We start from the raw sequence: 16,126 nt of genomic DNA, 5'->3' as shown, positions 1-16,126 counted from the left end.
AATAAGCCAATCAGAATAGTCAAAGAACAACCCCACTTGCTTCTGTGGCCCCTTTAAAAGTAGGCTGTACCCGCTTTTTGAGGTCCCTCGGCTTCCGGAATGCTGGGAGACCCTGTCATGACAGAATTAATAAAATCCTCATGCTTTTGCATCGGCTGTGGTGTGTGAGATGGTCTCTGGGGGAGACTCCTCGGTGTTTGGACGCTAGAGTCCAACAGATCAAATGCTGATATTTCATTTTTTTTTGTTATTATCTTGGTTTTTTAGATTTTGAGACAGGGTTTCTCTGTGTTACAGTCTTGTCGTGTAACTCTCTGTAATTCAGTCTGGCTTCAAGCTCATAGAGATATGCCTGCCTCATTGACCTGGGTGCTGGGATTAAAGCTATGCTCTAGTTTGACCAGCATACCAAATCTGATTCTTAATACCTGTCAGGTGGCTCACAACCACCTGTAAGCCCATTGCCAAGACTACTGATGCTTCTAGCCTCCATGGACCTATAACGCACACAGTTATAGAGAGAGATACATGTATTGTATACACATCGTTATAAATGAAAATAAAATTAAAAAAATAACACATACTAGCAAAATATAATGGTACTCGGAGGTGAGAAAAGATTGTAAGTTTGAAGGCTGCTTGAGCTGCATAGAGTTTCCTGAAAAGGCTGAGCAAAACAGAAGAACATCCTAATCCCCTAAACAAAATAAAACAAACAAGAAAATTTCAATGTATAAAGCACAATGAAAACCCATGCATCAGCAAACGTTTGTGCTTTTCCTGAGCCACAAGTATTTCTGCTAATGCTTGGCAAGTACTTTCTAAGTAGCTTTGAAATTTATATGTAATAAGGCATATTTTACGAATGTATATATATATATATATATACATATGTGTATATTATGTATTGATATATAATTAATATCTAATATATTAAATCCATGATACTTCCCTTCCTTGTTATAGCCAAAGTTTTAGAATGAACTTCCAAATTTTGGAAAGTGAAACAACAGAGTATGAATTATTCTGAGGATTATGCACTGGCATATATATTTAAAGTAGAGCAATATTCAATATTGCAATGAGCTCAAAAAAGTGTTTACTACACACTGTTGTTTATAATCACTTTAGTGAGGTATCATTTTAAGTAGATAACAAACATAACACCTGTGTGATGCTACAATAGTATTTTGTAAAACTGATGCAAAAACCCCCTGGTTTGGGCTTCAGATCAGTCAGTGACAGTATCTGCCTTATATGCACAAATCCTGGGTTCATTCCTTGACATTTGAAAGCATATATATATGAAAAATAAACAAACACATTTGCAACCATATGCTTAAAGGAAAACAACTCAGTGGATTCAGATGTTTGGATCTCATCTGCTAGCCTTACTTCAATCCTTAGAATTAATGCTAACACACACACAGATACACACAGAAATTTGTAGGGAATTGGTACTGAAGTTTTTTTTTTTAATGTCAAATTTTATAAGGTTTTATTTGCTTGTTTAGTTTTTTAGAAAAGCCGAGTTTCTGGTTGAAAATGGAGCATTACGATTTACTACACGCTGGATGAGGGTTATTTCTTCAAAGAGATATGTTTCAAGCAGCTGCCACTACTAAGTAAGAAGGAGCAATAAATGCTTGACTCTCCAGCATGAGTGATGCTGTTCATCAAGAAACCTGGAAGTCCGCAATCATATTCTTTCTCATAAACAGTCTTTTAGACTCTGTCTCTCAGAGGATAAGACATGCTTGTAAATCTTCAGCTTCGTGTTGAGAGAGAAATATTCTCAGGGATTCAAGGACATCTCTCTACACCCTAGACTCTTGTATCCAGACAAGTGGCAGCATCAACAGGCAAATCGAGAACGACACCTACTTGCAAGAAGGAAACCCATTCTGTCATCTTCATGAATTACAAACCTTCTACATGAAATAAGCATGCACATCTTAGAGAAACCAGGGTTCTGTCAGTCAAAGCTCAAAGGAAGCACAGAGAACCCAATCAGTATCTTAATCAGGTAGAACCATGATTCTCTTCATGCCAACTATGGTGATGTCTCAAAAAAAGACACACAGCAAATGCGGAGCTTAACATAGAATTACTATTTGCTATTTTCAATAATGTTTAAAAGAAACTCTTAAAATCATATGAAGTCGTAGATATAAGGTCTAATAGAGTAATAACTTACACATAGCATATAATCACTTTGAGTAACAAGTGCATTGGCAAACAAATATCAGAAGACGCCGAAGTTAATGAATACAGATTTAGTCTATTTCATTTGAAAAGCACAAAACCATTGCTGTAGCAAGTTAAATTTACTCAGTTAACTTTGGGAGACTTTTAATTGTACCTAAGTTTTATCATCTAATGTCCTTGTGGATTTAAAAAGACGTGTGAATATAAACTAGAATACCTGTGAGTAAGTACAAAAAAGTCAAATGTGAATTTTTCTAACATACTATATGAAACCGATATATGAACGCTGGTGTTTTGAGAAGAGAAAATATAAATACTAAAGAGTGTATTTGATGAAACAAAGTATTTTTTTTTATTTTTGGTTTTTCGAGACAGGGTTTCTCTGTGGTTTTGGAGCCTGTCCTGGAACTAGCTCTTGTAGGCTAGGCTGGTCTCGAACTCACAGAGATCTGCTTGCCTCTGCCTCCCAAGTGCTGGACTTAAAGTAACTTTTAAAAGGAAGGTATTATCCCACAGCACTTAAGAAAACAAGATATCAGATAAATTGAAAGTAAATACATATATAGGAATCATTTATCACTTATGGAGATTAACTTATTTAAATGTTATTTGCATATATTTTAAAATAAAAATTATTTTATTGTAATACAAGTGAACACTAAAATATTTGAGAGTAAAAAAGTAAAGAAAAGCACTTATTTTACTTCTTCTCTTTTGGTTTTGAGTCTCACACTGTTTGGCGGGGTAGATTCACTATGTATATCAGTATGATCACAATTTCCTTGCCTACCTCCCTTCCCAAGTGAGAGATTACAGATAAATACTGTTATATATGGCTGAATATTTTTTTCATCTATACAAATAAAAATAATTCATAATAATAGTATATTGATGTATAAAATAAGTGGCAAGTGCATAATTTATAGAAAATTAAACAAGTACATATTAGCTCATTTGTTTTTATTATATTTTAAAGAAAGAGGTAAATTCTCTCTAACTTTTTGACATAAACATTAATAATTAGATAATACATTATAAACTGCTATCAATAATTGTCTTTTTATCTCCCATAACATTTACAAATTATTGTATTAAAAGATAAAGATTTTATTGAAACAAATACTTATTATAAAAGTTTTGCATATGTAAATAATTATTTTAAAACAATATATCTCTATATTTACTTGTATAAAGAAATGTGGAGTGCCCTATAAAATATACAGTGTCTGTTTATCTTTGTTTGCTCTATAAAGTGTTGTGAATTCTCCTGTAGGATGAACGATAAACCAGAAATGACATCACACCTATAATTCTACCACTTAGGCTTCAGATGGAGGATTTAGAGTTTAAAGATAATCTAATCTTCTGTACATCAAATACATTTGAGTCTAGAGTGAGCTCTGACTACATAAGACCCTATTTTGAAGAACAAATAAGAAAGAGGAAGTCATATATAGAGAGAGACAAAAAGACAATAATTTACTAATGCTAGTAACTGTTCAATGGGTTTTACAAGTGAATTTGAGACAGAGGAGAACTGGATCCTGTCACATTTCTAAGTATTTCTTCATTATCACAGAAGATAATTCAGAAACATTGCATGCCAACAACTTGACATTTCTGTAACATTTTCGTGTAGGAAATAGTAGAAAATTTACCTTATAATTCAGTTCATGAATATTTGATGATAGGATTTCTTCTTAAGTATTTCAGTGGTTGAGTCCTACACTGAAAAAAAAAGTGGAAAGAGAGAAGAAAAACATGAAATCCTTGAGAAAGAAAAAAACAACTAAGAAATCTCCCTGAATACTTTCATATTTACTACTAAAATAAAATTTATTTTTGTTATAGACTATAGATGATTAGTCTTAGATAATCAACTTTTAAAAACAATTTAAAATATACAGTTGTTTGGTTGAATGATTTTAGTGTTGGAGATTGACCCAAGGGCTTTTTCTGTGTGAGACATTCTACAGCTAAGGTATAGCATCAGTTAGTACACATTTAACAGGCAAAATTTTAAGGATACAATGGTAAGGAAAAACAGGACTAATGGCAGAATGTTATCATGCGTGGAAAGGCTTAAACTTGGAGAATTTGTTTAGATTTTGTACTATGAGAATGGAAAATAGAATCTCAGGTGCCTAAATTATTACCTGTTCAAGAATGGTTAGCTATTTTCATTCCCCAATTCATTATTTCTTCATTGGATTAAGACTGCAGGGTTGTACAATTAGGAGGGTAGTATTATAGTAGTATATCTAATATCAGTATAAAACCAACCAAATATTAAAATTTGGAATAAAATTCCAGAAACAGATCAAACACTACTTCCAGGAGGCAGGAAGGATGTCTGCAGATGCTCACGTCTCCTTCTTCTTCTCCTGACACAATCACTGTTTCCTAAAGAGTTCTGTAGCAGAATACCTACAGTGTCCTTTCCCCTCTGACTCTATCCTCAATGGTTCACTAAAAATCTTATGAACTTCTTACCCCTACTCATCCAGTTATCCCAATCTCCAACACCAACAGGCATTTCACGGGAACAGGCAGGGCAGGGAAACGTGCTAGCTAGCTGGAGTCTCCCCCTTCCCTCCTAACCTCAAAATCCTATTCATCCCTATCTCTGAAATAGAAATCCTGCTACTTCTTTAGTTTCCTTATAACTGATTTTACTTAAGGAGCATTCCACAAGATGGAACTTCATATCCAAACCATACTCAACACTTCTGAATTGTCCATGAACCAGAAACTACAAAGTCCAAAGACCTAGGGTAAAACAAAATACTACTGTTTTTTTTTTAATGTAGTGATGAAAGTGATTCCTAATGATATTCTGCTCTACTCATATATCAGTGCCTTATATGGATCTCATCAGAGAACCCTACTAAAGCAGCAGTTAAGAACAAATACAGAGACCCATGGTCAAGAACTATGCAGAGAGAGAGAGAGAGAGAGAGAGACCATGGAACAAACAGCTCTAAGTCTCTGTCAAATACTGCCCCTCGGCGATTAGGAAATTCTGTTGAAGAGGAGGCAGAAAGATTACAAGATTGAGAGAGGATGGAGAACACCATGGTAAAAGGCCATCTAAGTCAAATGAATTCATGAACTCACAGAGACTGAAACAGTATACATAGAGTTTGCAGGGCTCTGAATCAGGTTCTCTGCATATATCAAGGTATATATATATATCAGTGCTTCAAGTTTAGTGTTTTAATGGAATTCCTCGATGAGTGAATGAGTGGGTTTCTTATATTCTGCCTCCTCTTAGGCTCTTTTCCTTCTGTTGGCATACTTATCCACCCTCAATGTGATGTTTTTGGTTTTTTTGTTATTTTATCTTATGTTTTCTCTTAGAAGTCTATTATTTTCTAAAAAAGCAACAAAAAGTAAGTATATCCAAAAGGAAGGGAATGGGGGAAGAAACTTGGAGGAGTAGGGGGAAGGGAAACTGTAATCAGGATGTATTGTATTGGTGGGAATGCAAACTTGTGCAACCACTTTGGAAATCAGTGTGGCAGTTTCTCAGGAAATTGGGAATCAATCTACCTCAGGATCCAGCAATATCAAACTTAGGAATATATCCAACAGATGCCCAATCATACTACAAAAGTGTTTGTTCAACTATGTTCATAGCAGAATTATTTGCAATAGCCAGAACCTGGAAACAACCTAGATGCCCCTCAATGGAAGAATGGATAAAAAAGTGGAATATATACACATTAGAGTACAACTCAGGAGTAAAAAATAATGACATCTTGAATTTTGCATGCAAATGGATGGAAATAGAAAACACTATCCTAAGTGAGATAACCCAGACCCAAAAAGATGAATATGGTATGTACTCACTCATTAGTGGACTCTAGCCAAAAAAAAAAAAAAGGACATTAAGCCTATAGTTCACAAGCCTAGAGAAGCCAAATAATAAGGTGAACCCAAAGAAAAACATGTATAGATCCTCTTGGAAATTGGAAGCTAAAAAGATTGCCAGGCAAAAGTTGGAAGCATGGGGGTGGGGGTATGGGTAGGGGTAGGGATGGTGGAAGGGGAGGGGGGAGAGAGAAGGGAGAAAGAAAAGACTGGAGAAAGCTTGGGGGAGTGGGAGGGTGGAGATGGAGGAAGGGCAGATATAGGAGCAGGGAAGGAGATATCTACTTTAAGGGAGCCATTTTAGGGTTGGCAAGAGACTTGGTTCTAGAGGGAATTCCAGGTGTCCACGGGGATGTCCCCAGCTAGGTCCTTGGGCAGCAGAGCAGAGGGTGCCTGAACTGGCTTTGCCCCACTATCACACTGATGATTATCTCGAATATCACCATAGAATCTTCGTCTGGCGACAGACTGAGCTCCCAAGGCCAGTTGAAGAGCAGAAGGAGGGAGAAGATGAGCAAGGAAGTCTGGACCACGAGGGGTTGGTCCACTTACTGAGACAGTGTGCCTGTTCTAATGGGAGCTCACAAATCCAGCTAGACTGGGACTGAATGAGCATGTGATCAAACCAGACTCTCTGAATGTGGCTGACAAGGGGGACTGACTGAGAAGCCATTGATAAAGGCACTGGGACTTGTTTCTACTGCATGTATTGGCTTTTTGGGACCCTAGTCTATATGGATGCAAAGCTTCCTAGGCATGGAAGTAGGGGGGCAGGGCCTTGGACTTCCCACAGGGCAGATTGCCTGCTCTCTCTTAAGAAGGGAGAGGGAGAGAGGAGGATGAGTGGGGGAGTGGGAGGGGAATGGGAGGAGGGGAGGAGTGTAAATTATTTTTTTATTTTTTATTTTTAGGAGTGTAAATGTTTCTCTGTCTACTAATTCTTAGAATTAACTCTTTCCAGGACTTGATACGTTAGGGTCTGAGAGAAGTTCTGAAGAAGAGATCAACAATAGTCATGTCTGCAATAAAAAAGAGAGCACTTTATTAATTCCAATATTCGAGTGGCATATGGAAAACCCCAAAGAAGGTCTCAAGCTCCTTCTAAGCGATATTAGGGGAATTCCAGGGAGAACGGATTAATCTGAGGATGACTAAAGGAGGAAAGATTAGTCTGGTGGCTGATTGGTGGGAGCTGACTGATAGGAGGCCTGGTAGTGTGTGAATCTCTGACTGTAGGGCGGGAAAAGCTAACTTTAGTTATCAGGAGACTGTGGTCGTCTGCGAGTCAGCAGAAGGTCAAGGGGGTGCTTGTTGATTGGTTGTCCCTGAGTTATAGTTTTCTATGAAAATTGTTAGTTCAGGTCCAGTCACTTCAATAAAAGAAAACTAAGTCCTGGTCCCTGGCAGGAGCAATTTGACACCCGTCATGGCCTTTGTCTGGCTCCCTAGCCCTCCTAGGTATACACACATCAACTTTTAGACAAATTATCTGGAGTGAAGAATATCAAAAACTTATAAGCAATAATTCTCAGAATTGGATTAACTTACTATTCTACAGAATGGAAACCTGTGTGACCAGGGAAATACTTTTATGAATGGCACATATATCCTGCTGAAGATAACATAGGCTAATCGGAAAAAAGGCAAATAGCAGGTGCCTGTTCCTCTATGCTCCAATGCTGGCACTCAGGGGACACCACCCTCAGATCTGCAGTACAATGCACAGCTTAACTAAACAGGACTAAGTATGCTGGCTTAGTCACTAACATGTGGCAAGAGAAAATTAATCTACAAATGTTCTTTATTTTCTGGAAAATGCTCAGCTTGAGCAATCACCAAGAAACAAGTGCATTTCCCTTATTAACATATTTATATGAAAGTAATAAATAATCCAGTTATAACAAATCTAAAGAAAGGATTTGTAATATTTTCCCTTATTAAGAACATATTTCACTTTCATCTTATTTTTACTTTTACTTTTGGAGTTGTTCATGTTTATATAATGGCTCAATGCCATAGTTGGTATATGCTAGGGAAGTAAAGTGGTATAATATGTAACTACAGCATCATCTCCTTTTTTACCTCATGTCGCATTATCTTGTCCTCATATCAACAATTTCTGACTGTCTAATATTAAAAATGCAACAATTACTCTAAAGAAAATGTCAACAGTATTAATTTATACAGTGTTCTTAGAATAACAATATAACTCCTTAGTAATGAAAAGAATTTAATTATATACATAATTGCATTAAAATGTGTTTCCAGTTATTATATGGGACACCATCTCAAAGGTACTCAAGTTATGCTAAATTCCACTCAATTTCAATTCATTCTTCTATTTACAATACTATTGTATATTCATAAAACCAAAGGCTCTATGAGTTGTCCAGAAAAAGTGAGTGGCTGCATAATAAGAAATATAAAATGCTTTGCTGTTACTTCTAACAGGGTTTACAAGAACCAGGTAAATTCAGTGGGACTTCTAAATGCGACTCCCAGTAAGAATTTCAATAAGAAAACAAATAGATACACTTATTTTTATATTTTAGTTGAAGGAATTACTTCTTCAAACAGTGTATTTTCTGCTTAGGAAACTCAGATCTCACAGCTGATCTCACCAACTGTTCCCTCACTAATAGTTTAATCATTTTTGAGTCAAAAACCTTTTTTTTTAAGATTTTATTTATTTATTATGTATACAGTATTCTCAGTATTCTGTCTGAAGGTATGCCTTCAGTCCAGAAGAGGGCACCAGATCTCATTGCAGATGGTTGTGAGCCACCATGTGGTTGCTGGGAATTGAACTCAGGACCTTGGGAAGAGCAGTGAGTGCTCTTAACCACTGAGCCATCTCTCCAGCCCCTGAGTCAAAAACCTTTAAAAGTGCTGCTAAGTCCCTTTCAAGAGAAACGATTTTTGCCTGTCAGATTATTTTGAAGAGTTTCAAATGAGTTTTCCAGGTCTTTGAACCCAATGAATAGCATGCACCTTTTCGGGAACATGCAGCCTCATTTCCCCATGCTTGTTTTCACCTTCTCCGTTCAGAACCCAGAAACTTGGGACTATTTCACTTTACTGCTTGGTTATAGTGAAGTGAGTGCTTTGTAGTCTGATATACTTGTTCCTATTTGAGGTTTATAATAGAAAAAAAATTCTTGGAACTCTAATTATTGAATTACACCAGGCATGTGCTTAGCATTTTAGCACTTGAGAGCAGCAATTGACTAAGTACTATTTACCTGGTTTAGATTTTAGCATCCTAGATAATGTGATTTTGATGAGGTTGGCTCTGAGCTGATGCACGAAGGAAGTGAGGCTATTTGTAAACTCGAAAGGTAATGAATGTGTTTCACCTTTAGAAATGCCCAAATCATGGAGTAGAAGATGTCAAGCCCCCACCTCCTACTATATATGTCTTGTGGAGATTGTCCTCCCTTAAAGGCAGCCTGGATTTAAGCATGGATAGGAAATCTGTGATTAGGTTGTGTTAGGAAAGGGTCCTTCATAGTAAATTCACTCTCCTGCTGGCTTTGCAGAAGTAAGATGTCAAAGTCCTGCCTTCCTGAAAGACTGGGGTACTCTAAGACATGCTTCATTAGACAGTTCTGTTATGCAAATGCCATAGATGCTAAAACCTAGGTCTCTGGTGAAGAAAACAACTCACGATAATGAAGAGAAATTTACAAACATCACTGTGAGATGTGGAATACACAACACATGTGAATTTGCTACAATGCAACATGGAATTTTTTTACAAGACTAATTTTTTATAAGTAGAAAGGGCTCTAAAATTATAATTAAAGACTATATGGCTAAACAATGAATGAATGACATAATTATTATTATCTCATATTGGTACAAAAGGGTATATAATATGTGTTTGCTATCACTTTAGGTTTGCTTACAGCAAGAGTATCCTGGCTTCAGTGTCAGTAGGAATTTCTCAGGTACATTGTAATCTTACAGAATGAACTTGGTGCATACAATTTTCTTGATCAAAATGTTTTTTATTACAATGACTATTTATTTTACTAAGACTTGAAAGTTATAATTTTCAGAAGTATAACAAAGCAATTTTTATATAAACCACTTACCCTTACAATTTCAGAGAAGTAACTTTTCCCAAAGAAAAATGATGAAGAATACAAGCCTCTAGCTATGACATTAAAAGTCAATGCTAGTTTAATCATGTAATATTATGATTATCTGTTACATATAATTTGAGTCTAATATATCCAGTTTCATACTAATATTGGGAATCAATGCATGCCTAACTTAGCTACTGGTTACAAAATGATATAAAAACATTATTTTCATAATTATCTACATACCCATTTCTGTAATATCTATTTTGAATATTACCAATTATTAGAACTCTGATATATATATATATTCAAATATATATCTAAATTTGGAAAGAGGAAAATAAATTTTAGAAAGACAAGACAAAGATTTTATTTTTATAATCTAGTCATTTTAACTATAAAATCATTATTTTTTCAATAATTTTGATCTGGCATGTAGTAATTAGCTATGTAATATTCCATGATGTAAGATCAGTAAAAAAAAATCATATGTGTAGTTATTTCCAGTGAGGTATTATTTCAAATGAGGCAATAAAACAGAATCTCTTGCTTGAGTCTCATTGGAAAGTAGTCCACTACAGCAACCATACTTAAATGATATAATGAGGAATACAATGAATAAATAATCATTGGTGCTTGATACACGGTGCTGATCCTTCATTATTCTAAGGGTCATTTGTAAGCCAGCATTGTTATTGCCCTGAGATGACATTATGGATAAATTGTGATAAAGGGGAAACCATAAATTGGGAAAGAATTGTAATGGTCATTACCTTAATTAGCTAATGAGATTGCTAATTACATTCTTAAATGACAATGATTTAATAGCCCTGGCATAAGGGCTAGCAGAGCAGTGGCGAAGACAACCGTTGACGAGGTGTTTTCACAGTGGCGGATGAGATATATGTGTGAGACTGAGTAACATAATTATGTTATGCATGAAATTAGTCATTAAACAACTCTCCCTTAGTTGGATTTAGTGTTGTTTATTCGCATACAATATATTTACATAAAATTCAAAGTACAGAAAATGTTGTATATAAAACTTATGGAAGTACAGTCCTTCTACTACTAGATACAGCTGTTTTTTTGTTTTTGTTTTTTTTGTCAAGAGAGGTATGATGGCAAACTATTTTAACGATGAATGATATATCTTATCTGTGTTGGACAGTACTGCTGAGGGCCAAAATGTTAATAGGTAAGGAATATTGATTTTAATTTACCCATTGTACAACTTGCACCTAGAAAAGATCACGGGGAATATCTTCAACATACGTAATTTTATATGTTATATAAAATCATTAGTGAATTTAAAATAGGAGTGATATACAGGATAAATTATCAAAGTAACTTGGAACCTAACTCTAAATGTTAAGACTGATATAAGTCAGAAAAATTAATTTCAAAAGAGAAAGATAACTAAGGAAAAACATAAAGTTCAAGCTCTGTTTTCATGGCCATACACAGACACTTCACATTCAAGAAGAAGACCTAGAAAATGTATGTCCAACAGGTGCTCTTCGCCAGGATGGCTGGTGGCCATGGCGAGATAAATCACAGATTGTGGACTGTTCTGAGAGAGAAACGGTGAGGTGTACCTGGAGACTCCACATTTGTTTTCCGGCAACATACAAGAATAATCACACAGACTATATTCATTACAACACTGTTTGGCCAATATCTTAGGTGTATTTCTATCTTCTTCTTATATCTTAAATTAGCACATTTCTATTAATCAGTGTATCACCATGAAGCTGTGGCATACTGGCAAGGTTCCAGTGTATCTTTCTCCTTCAGCAGCTACATGGCTATTCTGCTACTGTCTCTCCATATCTCTTCCAGCCTGGCTATATTCTGTACCGTTATAGACCAAAGCAGCTTTATTCATAAACAAATAAGAGCAGTACATTTACAGAAGGACATCCCACATCATCTACCCGTTTCTGTATAAATAATAAGGAGGGTTTTAACTTTAACATAGCAAAATTACATATAACAAAACAGTTATCAAGCAAGAATTATAGTTACAAAATTTAGTACATTTATGTTATGCAAATTAAGGAAAATACTCTATCATCTATCCTATCTTTGTGAATCTAAAGTTTTATATCTAATTTACCTTTTATCATAAGTAATAATAACTGTAACTGTCTTCAATTCTGTAAAGACCTACAGAATATGGCATTTTCTTGGTGCCATGTTGTAAATGGAAACTGCTCATTCATTTTGGCAACCCAGACTTGAATAATCACAATGAAATTATATTTATTACAATGCTATTTGGCCTATTAGATCAGGCTTTGTATTAACTAACTCTTACGTCTTAAATCAACTCATTTAAATTTATTTTTATTGTACTACAAGGTTGTATCCTGATGTAGGTGGGTCTTCTGTCTATGTGTTAATTTCATTGGTTAATAAAGAAACTGCCTTGGCCTTTTAATAATAGGGCAGAAAATTAGGTGGGTGGAGTAGACAGAAAAGAATGCTGGGAAGAAGGCAATGAGACAGGCGCCATGAGATCTGGCCCAAGATGGACATAGGTTAGAAACTTCCCGATCAGCCACCACCTTGTGGTGCTACACATATTAATAGAAATGGGTTAATCAAGATGTGAGAGTTAGCCAGTAGAAGGCTAGAGATAATGATCCAGGCAGTGTTTAAATGAATATAATTTGTGTGCTGTTATTTCGGGTGTAAAGCTAGCCATGTGGAAGATGGGCGGGATGAAAAGCAGGATTGCTCGCCTCATCACTACAGTATCCCATGGGCAAGATTGTGGTGTGATTCTCTCCTTTGGCAGCTACATGGCATCTCCTTGACTCTACCTACTCTTTCTATATGTCTCATCCAGCCTGGCTATATTTTTCTTTCTGCCATAGGCCAACGCAGCTATATTCATTAACCAGTAAGTGCAACACATACACAGGACATCTCAAATGAAAGTAGTTTTATCTGCTTATGTGCTAAGCACCATTTTCTTGACAAGGTCTCACAGAAGAAAAACATAATCTGGGCATTGGTGGTGCATGCCTTTAATCCCAGAATTTGAGAGGCAGAGGCAGTCAGATCTCAGAGAGTTTAAGGCCATCCCAGTCTACAAAGCAAGTTCCAGCACAACTAGAACTGTTACACAGAAAAACCTTGTCTCTAACACCCCCTCAAAAAAAAAAAAACAAAAGAAATAACATAATCCAAATATACAAATATATTCAATTTTGTTTTTTATGTCAATATTTAGTCTGTACCATGGTGGACATATTATTTGGCATTAGATATATAAACATCGTTATTTTTAATTTTTTTACTTTTAATAACATTGCTGATGTTATTTATTATTTGTATATTTTTATTTTTTTTCTTCTGCGGGCCTGTCTTTGACTGTTTTGCCTGATCTTTGGAAACATTTCCTCCTACTGAGCTGTCTCATCCAGCCTTGATGTGAGGGATTGTGACTAGTTTTCTTGCATTTTGTTACATTGGTTTTTGTTGCTATCCTTGGGGCTCCTATACTTTTCAGAAGGTAAATGGAGAAGCAGTGGATTGGGAAAGAAGAAAGGTGATTGAAAGGTAAGACGGGACTTCGAGAACTAGAGGAGAGTATCCTGCAGGAACACATTTAATAAAGGAAGGAAAAAAGTAAAAAAAAAAAAAACAATTGTAGATGTCCTAAATCTTTGGAAAAATTTAAAAGCATTACGGCAATAAAAGCCAAATTACCAGTTCTTCAGTGCAGTGTTCGGGTAGAAGAACATGTGTTCGTGTATGACTCAGATGGATGGGGAATATGCACATTATCATGACATCATTTAGCCCTACTCGTCATACATGTAGAGAATTCCTTGTAGATACTGAAGAGTTCATTTTAATGGAAACTCATCAAGTAGGTGAATTACATAGACTCCTGTATGTGAATCTTGTGAATTACTGCACTACAGTGATTTCTTGACAATTCCTTAGATGCAGAAGTTGGATAGCAGATGGCATACTGATCACCTCACCAACACAGAGATCAAGAATCACAGGCTGTTTGCTCAAAAAGGAAGATTGCATTGACTTTTCTGAATAGTGGACACATACGATTTTCAGCAGTCTCATTGATTATACAGGACTTTCTTCTCAATAGAATTAAAAACACATCGAGTTTAATAAAAGTATAATATTTTAAAATACATATGGTTTGAAAATGATATACATATTCAAAAACAATCCATGTTGTTCTCTACAAATCTTTTCTGAGTTCTTGAAGATCTTTAAAAACTTCAAAATAGTTTGTACATAGTGATTCACTTTTAGTGGAAAGATAAGGTAATTGAAATGATGAATTTCAATTGGACACATTTTATGCCATTATGAAAGAATTACACTAGAGAAATTCACTGAGGTCACTTTTAATCCAATTTTCCTTTCTGTTTTAAGTCTCACGTCAAGTCTGGAATGAAACTATGAGCTTATTTTATTAGAATGCTTCCTTTCTTGTTTGTATAATCATCACATTTTCCACTGATCATTCAATGAAAACTACACTCCCAGGAAATAATATGAATTTAAATGGAAAACACCATGATCCATTATTTGTATAACAAAATGAAATATATTATGCTTATTACCATGAAACATAATTGGTTAATATTAGACTCAAAGAAGTGACTTTTATAGGTTGCTGTGTTCTTTTAGTTACTTCATTTTAACTTTTCAGGCTGTTAGAGACAAATAAGACACCAAACCATGTACTGGAGAAAAGACAGCATCTTCAACAAATATTGATGATAAATTGAATATCCAAAGGTAGAAAAAGGAAGTTATGTCCATATACACCACTCTCCCCAAAGATTAGTGTCAAACATATCAAAAAGTTTAATGTATAACTTGAAATCTGAAACTCCCAGAAAATAATTCAAAAGTCTGCAAGATATACGTACAGTCAAGGCCTTTGGAATATGACTCCACTTTCCCAGGAAGTATGGTCAAGATTCGACAAGTAAGACGCTATGATTTTGGAAAGCTTTTATATGGCAGTAAAGTATTAATGGACTAGAGATGAAGCCCAGAGATTAAGAGGATCATATACACCTGACAGAAGATAATTATCTGTTTTACATTAAAAATAAAAAAGTCAAGAAAACAAACACCACAACTAAAAATTGGCCTCTGAAACTGAACACATCAATATCATATATATATATTATCTTTCCGATAATTTATATATATATATATATATATTATCTTTCCGATAATTAATAATTAATAACTTTCATAAGAACACGAGAAGTGTTCATTGCAATTACTTTTAAATAACATCTTCCTGCAGTCTGGTAAGGACAACAAAACAATTGACACCAAATGCTGGAGATGATATGCAGAAAATGAAAGCTACATTCATTAGTACAATGAGAGAGAACTGGAGTAGTCACTTGGGGAATCTATGTGGAGAATTCCCAAAAGCTAAATAAAGCCTACCCTGTGGCTTAGCTATCCTGCTACTCCACATGTGCCCAAAATCTGCAACATACCTCATAAATACTTGCGCAGTTATAGTCACTGTGGCTCTTTTTGCACTATCTAAGCAATGGAAACAGCATAAATGTCTTGCAGGTAGAAGGATGAAACTAAAATGGATTGTACTGAAACAGAAAGACAAATGCTGCATGTTCTCTCTTATCTGTGGCTCCTAATTTCTAATCTTTAGATTGGATATATTGCCTAAGGTAACCACAGAAAGAAGGAAAGGGAAATAGAAATTGGGATGGTGGGGGAAAGGAAATCATAGGATATAGACTCTATGAGGAATGGAATATTAAAATGATATGGCAAAGGTTTTTAAATGAAAATGGAAGAGGGAGGGCAATATTAATGGAGAAGTAAAGAAGAAGAATAAATAAACCTGTTTGTTTGAAAACAATGAGTTATATGTAACTCAAATATATATGTATACACACACAAAACAAGTATATACA

General features: G+C 35.3%; 1 protein-coding gene across 2 annotated transcripts in view; it reads right to left on the bottom strand.

Moving 5' to 3' along the window:
- Cdh18 (cadherin 18) overlaps positions 1–16,126 on the bottom strand; it is a 769,132-nt gene that overhangs the window by 531,993 nt on the left and 221,013 nt on the right. Inside the window, exon 2 of one of the 2 annotated variants that reach the window (XM_026783735.1) lies at positions 3,867–3,936. The gene's annotated coding sequence lies outside the window, so the exon portion shown is untranslated. The remainder of the gene's footprint in view (positions 1–3,866; positions 3,937–16,126) is intronic. The other variant, XM_026783736.1, reaches the window with a different exon arrangement.

This window comes from Microtus ochrogaster, chromosome 19 (assembly GCF_000317375.1).
Source record: "Microtus ochrogaster isolate Prairie Vole_2 chromosome 19, MicOch1.0, whole genome shotgun sequence".
In the NCBI taxonomy this organism is placed as follows: Eukaryota; Metazoa; Chordata; class Mammalia; order Rodentia; family Cricetidae; genus Microtus; species Microtus ochrogaster.
This window is presented reverse-complemented; position numbering and strand designations above follow the sequence as displayed.